The following is a 13,042-nucleotide window of genomic DNA, read 5'->3' as shown; positions in this document are numbered from 1 at the left end:
CCGAGAAATGTAATTTTGATGTTAACTCCCAAACCGCTGCGCAGAAGTCAACCAAACTTCACCCATTAGTGTATTTTATCACAATCTAGTAGTTACATGTGGAAATTTGGTTCTAGGACATTTGATTTGAGCGCAATCCTCAAACTTAGGTCAAAAAAGCCATTTAAGCCTTTTCACAGTGAGATCTATGCGATATGGCCGAGAAATGTAATTTTGATGTTAACTCCCAAACCGCTGCGCAGAAGTCAACCAAACTTCACCCAATAGTGTATTGTATCACATTCTAGTAGTTACATTTGAAAATTTCGTTCTAGGACATTTGGTTTGAGCGCAATCCTCAAACTTAGGTCAAAAAAGCCATTTAAGCCTTTTCACAGTGAGATCTATGCGATATGGCCGAGAAATGTAATTTTGATGTTAACTCCCAAACCGCTGCGCAGAAGTCAACCAAACTTCACCCAATAGTGTATTGTATCACAATCTAGTAGTTACATTTGAAAATTTTGTTCTAGGACATTTTGTTTGAACGCAATCATCAAACTTATTAAAAAAGTCATTTAAGCCTTTTCACAGTGAGATCTATGCGATATGGCCGAGAAATGTAATTTTGATGTTTACTCCCAAACCGCTGCGCAGAAGTCAACCAAACTTCACCCAATAGTGTATTGTATCACAATCTAGTAGTTACATTTGAAAATTTTGTTCTAGGACATTTTGTTTGAGCGCAATCCTCAAACTTAGGTCAAAAAAGCCATTTAAGCCTTTTCACAGTGAGATCTATGCGATATGGCCGAGAAATGTAATTTTGATGTTAACTCCCAAACCGCTGCGCAGAAGTCAACCAAACTTCACCCAATAGTGTATTGTATCACAATCTAGTAGTTACATTTGAAAATTTTGTTCTAGGAAATTTTGTTTGAGCGCAATCATCAAACTTAATTAAAAAAGTCATTTAAGCCTTTTCACAGTGAGATCTATGCGATATGGCCGAGAAATGTAATTTTGATGTTAACTCCCAAACCGCTGCGCAGAAGTCAACCAAACTTCACCCATTAGTGTATTTTATCACAATCTAGTAGTTACAAATGGAAATTTGGTTCTAGGACATTTGATTTGAGCGCAATCCTCAAACTTAGGTCAAAAAAGCCATTTAAGCCTTTTCACAGTGAGATCTATGCGATATGGCCGAGAAATGTAATTTTGATGTTAACTCCCAAACCGCTGCGCAGAAGTCAACCAAACTTCACCCAATAGTGTATTGTATCACATTCTAGTAGTTACATTTGAAAATTTCGTTCTAGGACATTTGGTTTGAGCGCAATCCTCAAACTTAGGTCAAAAAAGCCATTTAAGCCTTTTCACAGTGAGATCTATGCGATATGGCCGAGAAATGTAATTTTGATGTTAACTCCCAAACCGCTGCGCAGAAGTCAACCAAACTTCACCCAATAGTGTATTGTATCACAATCTAGTAGTTACATTTGAAAATTTTGTTCTAGGACATTTTGTTTGAGCGCAATCCTCAAACTTAGGTCAAAAAAGCCATTTAAGCCTTTTCACAGTGAGATCTATGCGATATGGCCGAGAAATGTAATTTTGATGTTAACTCCCAAACCGCTGCGCAGAAGTCAACCAAACTTCACCCAATAGTGTATTGTATCACATTCTAGTAGTTACATTTTAAAATTTCGTTCAAGGACATTTGGTTTGAGCGCAATTATTACACTTAGGTCAAAAAAGCCATTTAAGCCTTTTCACAGTGAGATCTATGCGATATGGCCGAGAAATGTAATTTTGATGTTAACTCCCAAACCGCTGCGCAGAAGTAAACCAAACTTCACCCATTAGTGTATTGTATCACAATCTAGTAGTTACATGTGGAAATTTGGTTCTAGGACATTTGATTTGAGCGCAATCCTCAAACTTAGGTCAAAAAAGCCATTTAAGCCTTTTCACAGTGAGATCTATGCGATATGGCCGAGAAATGTAATTTTGATGTTAACTCCCAAACCGCTGCGCAGAAGTCAACCAAATTTCACCCAATAGTGTATTGTATCACATTCTAGTAGTTACATTTGAAAATTTCGTTCTAGGACATTTGGTTTGAGCGCAATTATTAAACTTAGGTCAAAAAAGCCATTTAAGCCTTTTCACAGTGAGATCTATGCGATATGGCCGAGAAATGTAATTTTGATGTTAACTCCCAACCGCTGCGCAGAAGTAAACCAAACTTCACCCATTAGTGTATTGTATCACAATCTAGTAGTTACATGTGGAAATTTGGTTCTAGGACATTTGATTTTAGCGCAATCCTCAAACTTAGGTCAAAAAAGCCATTTAAGCCTTTTCACAGTGAGATCTATGCGATATGGCCGAGAAATGTAATTTTGATGTTAACTCCCAAACCGCTGCGCAGAAGTAAACCAAACTTCACCCAATAGTGTATTGTATCACAATCTAGTAGTTACATTTGAAAATTTTGTTTTAGGAAATTTTGTTTGAGCGCAATCATCAAACTTAATTAAAAAAGTCATTTAAGCCTTTTCACAGTGAGATCTATGCGATATGGCCGAGAAATGTAATTTTGATGTTAACTCCCAAACCGCTGCGCAGAAGTCAACCAAACTTCACCCAATAGTGTATTGTATCACAATCTAGTAGTTACATTTGAAAATTTTGTTCTAGGACATTTTGTTTGAACGCAATCATCAAACTTAATTAAAAAAGTCATTTAAGCCTTTTCACAGTGAGATCTATGCGATATGGCCGAGAAATGTAATTTTGATGTTAACTCCCAAACCGCTGCGCAGAAGTCAACCAAACTTCACCCAATAGTGTATTGTATCACAATCTAGTAGTTACATTTAAAAATTTTGTTCTAGGACATTTTGTTTGAGCGCAATCCTCAAACTTAGGTCAAAAAAGCCATTTAAGCCTTTTCACAGTGAGATCTATGCGATATGGCCGAGAAATGTAATTTTGATGTTAACTCCCAAACCGCTGCGCAGAAGTCAACCAAACTTCACCCAATAGTGTATTGTATCACAATCTAGTAGTTACATTTGAAAAATTTGTTCTAGGACATTTTGTTTGAACGCAATCATCAAACTTAATTAAAAAAGTCATTTAAGCCTTTTCACAGTGAGATCTATGCGATATGGCCGAGAAATGTAATTTTGATGTTAACTCCCAAACCGCTGCGCAGAAGTCAACCAAACTTCACCCAATAGTGTATTGTATCACAATCTAGTAGTTACATTTGAAAATTTTGTTCTAGAAAATTTTGTTTGAGCGCAATCATCAAAATTAAAAAAGTCATTTAAGCCTTTTCACAGTGAGATCTATGCGATATGGCCGAGAAATGTAATTTTGATGTTAACTCCCAAACCGCTGCGCAGAAGTCAACCAAACTTCACCCATTAGTGTATTTTATCACAATCTAGTAGTTACATGTGGAAATTTGGTTCTAGGACATTTGATTTGAGCGCAATCCTCAAACTTAGGTCAAAAAAGCCATTTAAGCCTTTTCACAGTGAGATCTATGCGATATGGCCGAGAAATGTAATTTTGATGTTAACTCCCAAACCGCTGCGCAGAAGTCAACCAAACTTCACCCAATAGTGTATTGTATCACAATCTAGTAGTTACATTTAAAAATTTTGTTCTAGGACATTTTGTTTGAACGCAATCATCAAACTTAATTAAAAAAGTCATTTAAGCCTTTTCACAGTGAGATCTATGCGATATGGCCGAGAAATGTAATTTTGATGTTAACTCCCAAACCGCTGCGCAGAAGTCAACCAAACTTCACCCATTAGTGTATTGTATCACAATCTAGTAGTTACATGTGGAAATTTGGTTATAGGACATTTGATTTGAGCGCAATTCTCAAACTTAGGTCAAAAAAGCCATTTAAGCCTTTTCACAGTGAGATCTATGCGATATGGCCGAGAAATGTAATATTGATGTTAACTCCCAAACCGCTGCGCAGAAGTCAACCAAACTTCACCCAATAGTGTATTGTATCACAATCTAGTAGTTACATTTGAAAATTTTGTTCTAGGAAATTTTGTTTGAGCGCAATCATCAAACTTAATTAAAAAAGTCATTTAAGCCTTTTAACAGTGAGATCTATGCGATATGGCCGAGAAATGTAATTTTGATGTTAACTCCCAAACCGCTGCGCAGAAGTCAACCAAACTTCACCCATTAGTGTATTTTATCACAATCTAGTAGTTACATGTGGAAATTTGGTTCTAGGACATTTGATTTGAGCGCAATCCTCAAACTTAGGTCAAAAAAGCCATTTAAGCCTTTTCACAGTGAGATCTATGCGATATGGCCGAGAAATGTAATTTTGATGTTCACTCCCAAACCGCTGCGCAGAAGTCAACCAAACTTCACCCAATAGTGTATTGTATCACAATCTAGTAGTTACATTTGAAAATTTTGTTCTAGGAAATTTTGTTTGAGCGCAATCATCAAACTTAATTAAAAAAGTCATTTAAGCCTTTTCACAGTGAGATCTATGCGATATGGCCGAGAAATGTAATTTTGATGTTAACTCCCGAACCGCTGCGCAGAAGTCAACCAAACTTCACCCATTAGTGTATTTTATCACAATCTAGTAGTTACATGTGGAAATTTGGTTCTAGGACATTTGATTTGAGCGCAATCCTCAAACTTAGGTCAAAAAAGCCATTTAAGCCTTTTCACAGTGAGATCTATGCGATATGGCCGAGAAATGTAATTTTGATGTTAACTCCCAAACCGCTGCGCAGAAGTCAACCAAACTTCACCCAATAGTGTATTGTATCACATTCTAGTAGTTACATTTGAAAATTTCGTTCTAGGACATTTGGTTTGAGCGCAATCCTCAAACTTAGGTCAAAAAAGCCATTTAAGCCTTTTCACAGTGAGATCTATGCGATATGGCCGAGAAATGTAATTTTGATGTTAACTCCCAAACCGCTGCGCAGAAGTCAACCAAACTTCACCCAATAGTGTATTGTATCACAATCTAGTAGTTACATTTGAAAATTTTGTTCTAGGACATTTTGTTTGAACGCAATCATCAAACTTAATTAAAAAAGTCATTTAAGCCTTTTCACAGTGAGATATATGCGATATGGCCGAGAAATGTAATTTTGATGTTAACTCCCAAACCGCTGCGCAGAAGTCAACCAAACTTCACCCAATAGTGTATTGTATCACAATCTAGTAGTTACATTTGAAAATTTTGTTCTAGGACATTTTGTTTGAGCGCAATCCTCAAACTTAGGTCAAAAAAGCCATTTAAGCCTTTTCACAGTGAGATCTATGCGATATGGCCGAGAAATGTAATTTTGATGTTAACTCCCAAACCGCTGCGCAGAAGTCAACCAAACTTCACCCATTAGTGTATTGTATCACAATCTAGTAGTTACATGTGGAAATTTGGTTCTAGGACATTTGATTTGAGCGCAATCCTCAAACTTAGGTCAAAAAAGCCATTTAAGCCTTTTCACAGTGAGATCTATGCGATATGGCCGAGAAATGTAATTTTGATGTTAACTCCCAAACCGCTGCGCAGAAGTCAACCAAACTTCACCCAATAGTGTATTGTATCACATTCTAGTAGTTACATTTTAAAATTTCGTTCAAGGACATTTGGTTTGAGCGCAATTATTAAACTTAGGTCAAAAAAGCCATTTAAGCCTTTTCACAGTGAGATCTATGCGATATGGCCGAGAAATGTAATTTTGATGTTAACTCCCAAACCGCTGCGCAGAAGTAAACCAAACTTCACCCATTAGTGTATTGTATCACAATCTAGTAGTTACATGTGGAAATTTGGTTCTAGGACATTTAATTTGAGCGCAATCCTCAAACTTAGGTCAAAAAAGCCATTTAAGCCTTTTCACAGTGAGATCTATGCGATATGGCCGAGAAATGTAATTTTGATGTTAACTCCCAAACCGCTGCGCAGAAGTCAACCAAACTTCACCCAATAGTGTATTGTATCACATTCTAGTAGTTACATTTGAAAATTTCGTTCTAGGACATTTGGTTTGAGCGCAATTATTAAACTTAGGTCAAAAAAGCCATTTAAGCCTTTTCACAGTGAGATCCATGCGATATGGCCGAGAAATGTAATTTTGATGTTAACTCCCAAACCGCTGCGCAGAAGTAAACCAAACTTCACCCATTAGTGTATTGTATCACAATCTAGTAGTTACATGTGGAAATTTGGTTCTAGGACATTTGATTTTAGCGCAATCCTCAAACTTAGGTCAAAAAAGCCATTTAAGCCTTTTCACAGTGAGATCTATGCGATATGGCCGAGAAATGTAATTTTGATGTTAACTCCCAAACCGCTGCGCAGAAGTCAACCAAACTTCACCCAATAGTGTATTGTATCACAATCTAGTAGTTACATTTGAAAATTTTGTTCTAGGAAATTTTGTTTGAGCGCAATCATCAAACTTAATTAAAAAAGTCATTTAAGCCTTTTCACAGTGAGATCTATGCGATATGGCCGAGAAATGTAATTTTGATGTTAACTCCCAAACCGCTGCGCAAAAGTCAACCAAACTTCACCCATTAGTGTATTGTATCACAATCTAGTAGTTACATGTGGAAATTTGGTTCTAGGACATTTGATTTGAGCGCAATCCTCAAACTTAGGTCAAAAAAGCCATTTAAGCCTTTTCACAGTGAGATCTATGCGATATGGCCGAGAAATGTAATTTTGATGTTAACTCCCAAACCGCTGCGCAGAAGTCAACCAAACTTCACCCAATAGTGTATTGTATCACATTCTAGTAGTTACATTTTAAAATTTCGTTCTAGGACATTTGGTTTGAGCGCAATTATTAAACTTAGGTCAAAAAAGCCATTTAAGCCTTTTCACAGTGAGATCTATGCGATATGGCCGAGAAATGTAATTTTGATGTTAACTCCCAAACCGCTGCGCAGAAGTCAACCAAACTTCACCCAATAGTGTATTGTATCACAATCTAGTAGTTACATTTGAAAATTTTGTTCTAGGACATTTTGTTTGAATGCAATCATCAAACTTAATTAAAAAAGTCATTTAAGCCTTTTCACAGTGAGATCTATGCGATATGGCCGAGAAATGTAATTTTGATGTTAACTCCCAAACCGCTGCGCAGAAGTCAACCAAACTTCACCCAATAGTGTATTGTATCACATTCTAGTAGTTACATTTTAAAATTTCGTTCAAGGACATTTGGTTTGAGCGCAATTATTAAACTTAGGTCAAAAAAGCCATTTAAGCCTTTTCACAGTGAGATCTATGCGATATGGCCGAGAAATGTAATTTTGATGTTAACTCCCAAACCGCTGCGCAGAAGTAAACCAAACTTCACCCATTAGTGTATTGTATCACAATCTAGTAGTTACATGTGGAAATTTGGTTCTAGGACATTTGATTTGAGCGCAATCCTCAAACTTAGGTCAAAAAAGCCATTTAAGCCTTTTCACAGTGAGATCTATGCGATATGGCCGAGAAATGTAATTTTGATGTTAACTCCCAAACCGCTGCGCAGAAGTCAACCAAATTTCACCCAATAGTGTATTGTATCACATTCTAGTAGTTACATTTGAAAATTTCGTTCTAGGAATTTTGGTTTGAGCGCAATTATTAAACTTAGGTCAAAAAAGCCATTTAAGCCTTTTCACAGTGAGATCTATGCGATATGGCCGAGAAATGTAATTTTGATGTTAACTCCCAAACCGCTGCGCAGAAGTAAACCAAACTTCACCCATTAGTGTATTGTATCACAATCTAGTAGTTACATGTGGAAATTTGGTTCTAGGACATTTGATTTTAGCGCAATCCTCAAACTTAGGTCAAAAAAGCCATTTAAGCCTTTTCACAGTGAGATCTATGCGATATGGCCGAGAAATGTAATTTTGATGTTAACTCCCAAACCGCTGCGCAGAAGTAAACCAAACTTCACCCAATAGTGTATTGTATCACAATCTAGTAGTTACATTTGAAAATTTTGTTTTAGGAAATTTTGTTTGAGCGCAATCATCAAACTTAATTAAAAAAGTCATTTAAGCCTTTTCACAGTGAGATCTATGCGATATGGCCGAGAAATGTAATTTTGATGTTAACTCCCAAACCGCTGCGCAGAAGTCAACCAAACTTCACCCAATAGTGTATTGTATCACAATCTAGTAGTTACATTTGAAAATTTTGTTCTAGGACATTTTGTTTGAACGCAATCATCAAACTTAATTAAAAAAGTCATTTAAGCCTTTTCACAGTGAGATCTATGCGATATGGCCGAGAAATGTAATTTTGATGTTAACTCCCAAACCGCTGCGCAGAAGTCAACCAAACTTCACCCAATAGTGTATTGTATCACAATCTAGTAGTTACATTTAAAAATTTTGTTCTAGGACATTTTGTTTGAGCGCAATCCTCAAACTTAGGTCAAAAAAGCCATTTAAGCCTTTTCACAGTGAGATCTATGCGATATGGCCGAGAAATGTAATTTTGATGTTAACTCCCAAACCGCTGCGCAGAAGTCAACCAAACTTCACCCAATAGTGTATTGTATCACAATCTAGTAGTTACATTTGAAAAATTTGTTCTAGGACATTTTGTTTGAACGCAATCATCAAACTTAATTAAAAAAGTCATTTAAGCCTTTTCACAGTGAGATCTATGCGATATGGCCGAGAAATGTAATTTTGATGTTAACTCCCAAACCGCTGCGCAGAAGTCAACCAAACTTCACCCAATAGTGTATTGTATCACAATCTAGTAGTTACATTTGAAAATTTTGTTCTAGAAAATTTTGTTTGAGCGCAATCATCAAAATTAAAAAAGTCATTTAAGCCTTTTCACAGTGAGATCTATGCGATATGGCCGAGAAATGTAATTTTGATGTTAACTCCCAAACCGCTGCGCAGAAGTCAACCAAACTTCACCCAATAGTGTATTGTATCACAATCTAGTAGTTACATGTGGAAATTTGGTTCTAGGACATTTAATTTGAGCGCAATCCTCAAACTTAGGTCAAAAAAGCCATTTAAGCCTTTTCACAGTGAGATCTATGCGATATGGCCGAGAAATGTAATTTTGATGTTAACTCCCAAACCGCTGCGCAGAAGTCAACCAAACTTCACCCAATAGTGTATTGTATCACATTCTAGTAGTTACATTTGAAAATTTCGTTCTAGGACATTTGGTTTGAGCGCAATTATTAAACTTAGGTCAAAAAAGCCATTTAAGCCTTTTCACAGTGAGATCTATGCGATATGGCCGAGAAATGTAATTTTGATGTTAACTCCCAAACCGCTGCGCAGAAGTAAACCAAACTTCACCCATTAGTGTATTGTATCACAATCTAGTAGTTACATGTGGAAATTTGGTTCTAGGACATTTGATTTTAGCGCAATCCTCAAACTTAGGTCAAAAAAGCCATTTAAGCCTTTTCACAGTGAGATCTATGCGATATGGCCGAGAAATGTAATTTTGATGTTAACTCCCAAACCGCTGCGCAGAAGTCAACCAAACTTCACCCAATAGTGTATTGTATCACAATCTAGTAGTTACATTTGAAAATTTTGTTCTAGGAAATTTTGTTTGAGCGCAATCATCAAACTTAATTAAAAAAGTCATTTAAGCCTTTTCACAGTGAGATCTATGCGATATGGCCGAGAAATGTAATTTTGATGTTAACTCCCAAACCGCTGCGCAAAAGTCAACCAAACTTCACCCATTAGTGTATTGTATCACAATCTAGTAGTTACATGTGGAAATTTGGTTCTAGGACATTTGATTTGAGCGCAATCCTCAAACTTAGGTCAAAAAAGCCATTTAAGCCTTTTCACAGTGAGATCTATGCGATATGGCCGAGAAATGTAATTTTGATGTTAACTCCCAAACCGCTGCGCAGAAGTCAACCAAACTTCACCCAATAGTGTATTGTATCACATTCTAGTAGTTACATTTGAAAATTTCGTTCTAGGACATTTGGTTTGAGCGCAATTATTAAACTTAGGTCAAAAAAGCCATTTAAGCCTTTTCACAGTGAGATCTATGCGATATGGCCGAGAAATGTAATTTTGATGTTAACTCCCAAACCGCTGCGCAGAAGTCAACCAAACTTCACCCAATAGTGTATTGTATCACAATCTAGTAGTTACATTTGAAAATTTTGTTCTAGGACATTTTGTTTGAATGCAATCATCAAACTTAATTAAAAAAGTCATTTAAGCCTTTTCACAGTGAGATCTATGCGATATGGCCGAGAAATGTAATTTTGATGTTAACTCCCAAACCGCTGCGCAGAAGTCAACCAAACTTCACCCAATAGTGTATTGTATCACATTCTAGTAGTTACATTTTAAAATTTCGTTCAAGGACATTTGGTTTGAGCGCAATTATTAAACTTAGGTCAAAAAAGCCATTTAAGCCTTTTCACAGTGAGATCTATGCGATATGGCCGAGAAATGTAATTTTGATGTTAACTCCCAAACCGCTGCGCAGAAGTAAACCAAACTTCACCCATTAGTGTATTGTATCACAATCTAGTAGTTACATGTGGAAATTTGGTTCTAGGACATTTGATTTGAGCGCAATCCTCAAACTTAGGTCAAAAAAGCCATTTAAGCCTTTTCACAGTGAGATCTATGCGATATGGCCGAGAAATGTAATTTTGATGTTAACTCCCAAACCGCTGCGCAGAAGTCAACCAAATTTCACCCAATAGTGTATTGTATCACATTCTAGTAGTTACATTTGAAAATTTCGTTCTAGGACATTTGGTTTGAGCGCAATTATTAAACTTAGGTCAAAAAAGCCATTTAAGCCTTTTCACAGTGAGATCTATGCGATATGGCCGAGAAATGTAATTTTGATGTTAACTCCCAAACCGCTGCGCAGAAGTAAACCAAACTTCACCCATTAGTGTATTGTATCACAATCTAGTAGTTACATGTGGAAATTTGGTTCTAGGACATTTGATTTTAGCGCAATCCTCAAACTTAGGTCAAAAAAGCCATTTAAGCCTTTTCACAGTGAGATCTATGCGATATGGCCGAGAAATGTAATTTTGATGTTAACTCCCAAACCGCTGCGCAGAAGTAAACCAAACTTCACCCAATAGTGTATTGTATCACAATCTAGTAGTTACATTTGAAAATTTTGTTTTAGGAAATTTTGTTTGAGCGCAATCATCAAACTTAATTAAAAAAGTCATTTAAGCCTTTTCACAGTGAGATCTATGCGATATGGCCGAGAAATGTAATTTTGATGTTAACTCCCAAACCGCTGCGCAGAAGTCAACCAAACTTCACCCAATAGTGTATTGTATCACAATCTAGTAGTTACATTTGAAAATTTTGTTCTAGGACATTTTGTTTGAACGCAATCATCAAACTTAATTAAAAAAGTCATTTAAGCCTTTTCACAGTGAGATCTATGCGATATGGCCGAGAAATGTAATTTTGATGTTAACTCCCAAACCGCTGCGCAGAAGTCAACCAAACTTCACCCAATAGTGTATTGTATCACAATCTAGTAGTTACATTTAAAAATTTTGTTCTAGGACATTTTGTTTGAGCGCAATCCTCAAACTTAGGTCAAAAAAGCCATTTAAGCCTTTTCACAGTGAGATCTATGCGATATGGCCGAGAAATGTAATTTTGATGTTAACTCCCAAACCGCTGCGCAGAAGTCAACCAAACTTCACCCAATAGTGTATTGTATCACAATCTAGTAGTTACATTTGAAAAATTTGTTCTAGGACATTTTGTTTGAACGCAATCATCAAACTTAATTAAAAAAGTCATTTAAGCCTTTTCACAGTGAGATCTATGCGATATGGCCGAGAAATGTAATTTTGATGTTAACTCCCAAACCGCTGCGCAGAAGTCAACCAAACTTCACCCAATAGTGTATTGTATCACAATCTAGTAGTTACATTTGAAAATTTTGTTCTAGAAAATTTTGTTTGAGCGCAATCATCAAAATTAAAAAAGTCATTTAAGCCTTTTCACAGTGAGATCTATGCGATATGGCCGAGAAATGTAATTTTGATGTTAACTCCCAAACCGCTGCGCAGAAGTCAACCAAACTTCACCCATTAGTGTATTTTATCACAATCTAGTAGTTACATGTGGAAATTTGGTTCTAGGACATTTGATTTGAGCGCAATCCTCAAACTTAGGTCAAAAAAGCCATTTAAGCCTTTTCACAGTGAGATCTATGCGATATGGCCGAGAAATGTAATTTTGATGTTAACTCCCAAACCGCTGCGCAGAAGTCAACCAAACTTCACCCAATAGTGTATTGTATCACAATCTAGTAGTTACATTTAAAAATTTTGTTCTAGGACATTTTGTTTGAACGCAATCATCAAACTTAATTAAAAAAGTCATTTAAGCCTTTTCACAGTGAGATCTATGCGATATGGCCGAGAAATGTAATTTTGATGTTAACTCCCAAACCGCTGCGCAGAAGTCAACCAAACTTCACCCATTAGTGTATTGTATCACAATCTAGTAGTTACATGTGGAAATTTGGTTCTAGGACATTTGATTTGAGCGCAATCCTCAAACTTAGATCAAAAAAGCCATTTAAGCCTTTTCACAGTGAGATCTATGCGATATGGCCGAGAAATGTAATTTTGATGTTAACTCCCAAACCGCTGCGCAGAAGTCAACCAAACTTCACCCAATAGTGTATTGTATCACAATCTAGTAGTTACATTTGAAAATTTTGTTCTAGGAAATTTTGTTTGAGCGCAATCATCAAACTTAATTAAAAAAGTCATTTAAGCCTTTTCAAAGTGAGATCTATGCGATATGGCCGAGAAATGTAATTTTGATGTTAACTCCCAAACCGCTGCGCAGAAGTCAACCAAACTTCACCCATTAGTGTATTTTATCACAATCTAGTAGTTACATGTGGAAATTTGGTTCTAGGACATTTGATTTGAGCGCAATCCTCAAACTTAGGTCAAAAAAGCCATTTAAGCCTTTTCACAGTGAGATCTATGCGATATGGCCGAGAAATGTA

This window comes from Corythoichthys intestinalis, chromosome 19, assembly GCF_030265065.1.
Source record: "Corythoichthys intestinalis isolate RoL2023-P3 chromosome 19, ASM3026506v1, whole genome shotgun sequence".
NCBI classification, from domain to species: domain Eukaryota; kingdom Metazoa; phylum Chordata; class Actinopteri; order Syngnathiformes; family Syngnathidae; genus Corythoichthys; species Corythoichthys intestinalis.
The sequence above is the reverse complement of the archived record's forward strand: the minus strand, read 5'-3'. Positions refer to the sequence as shown.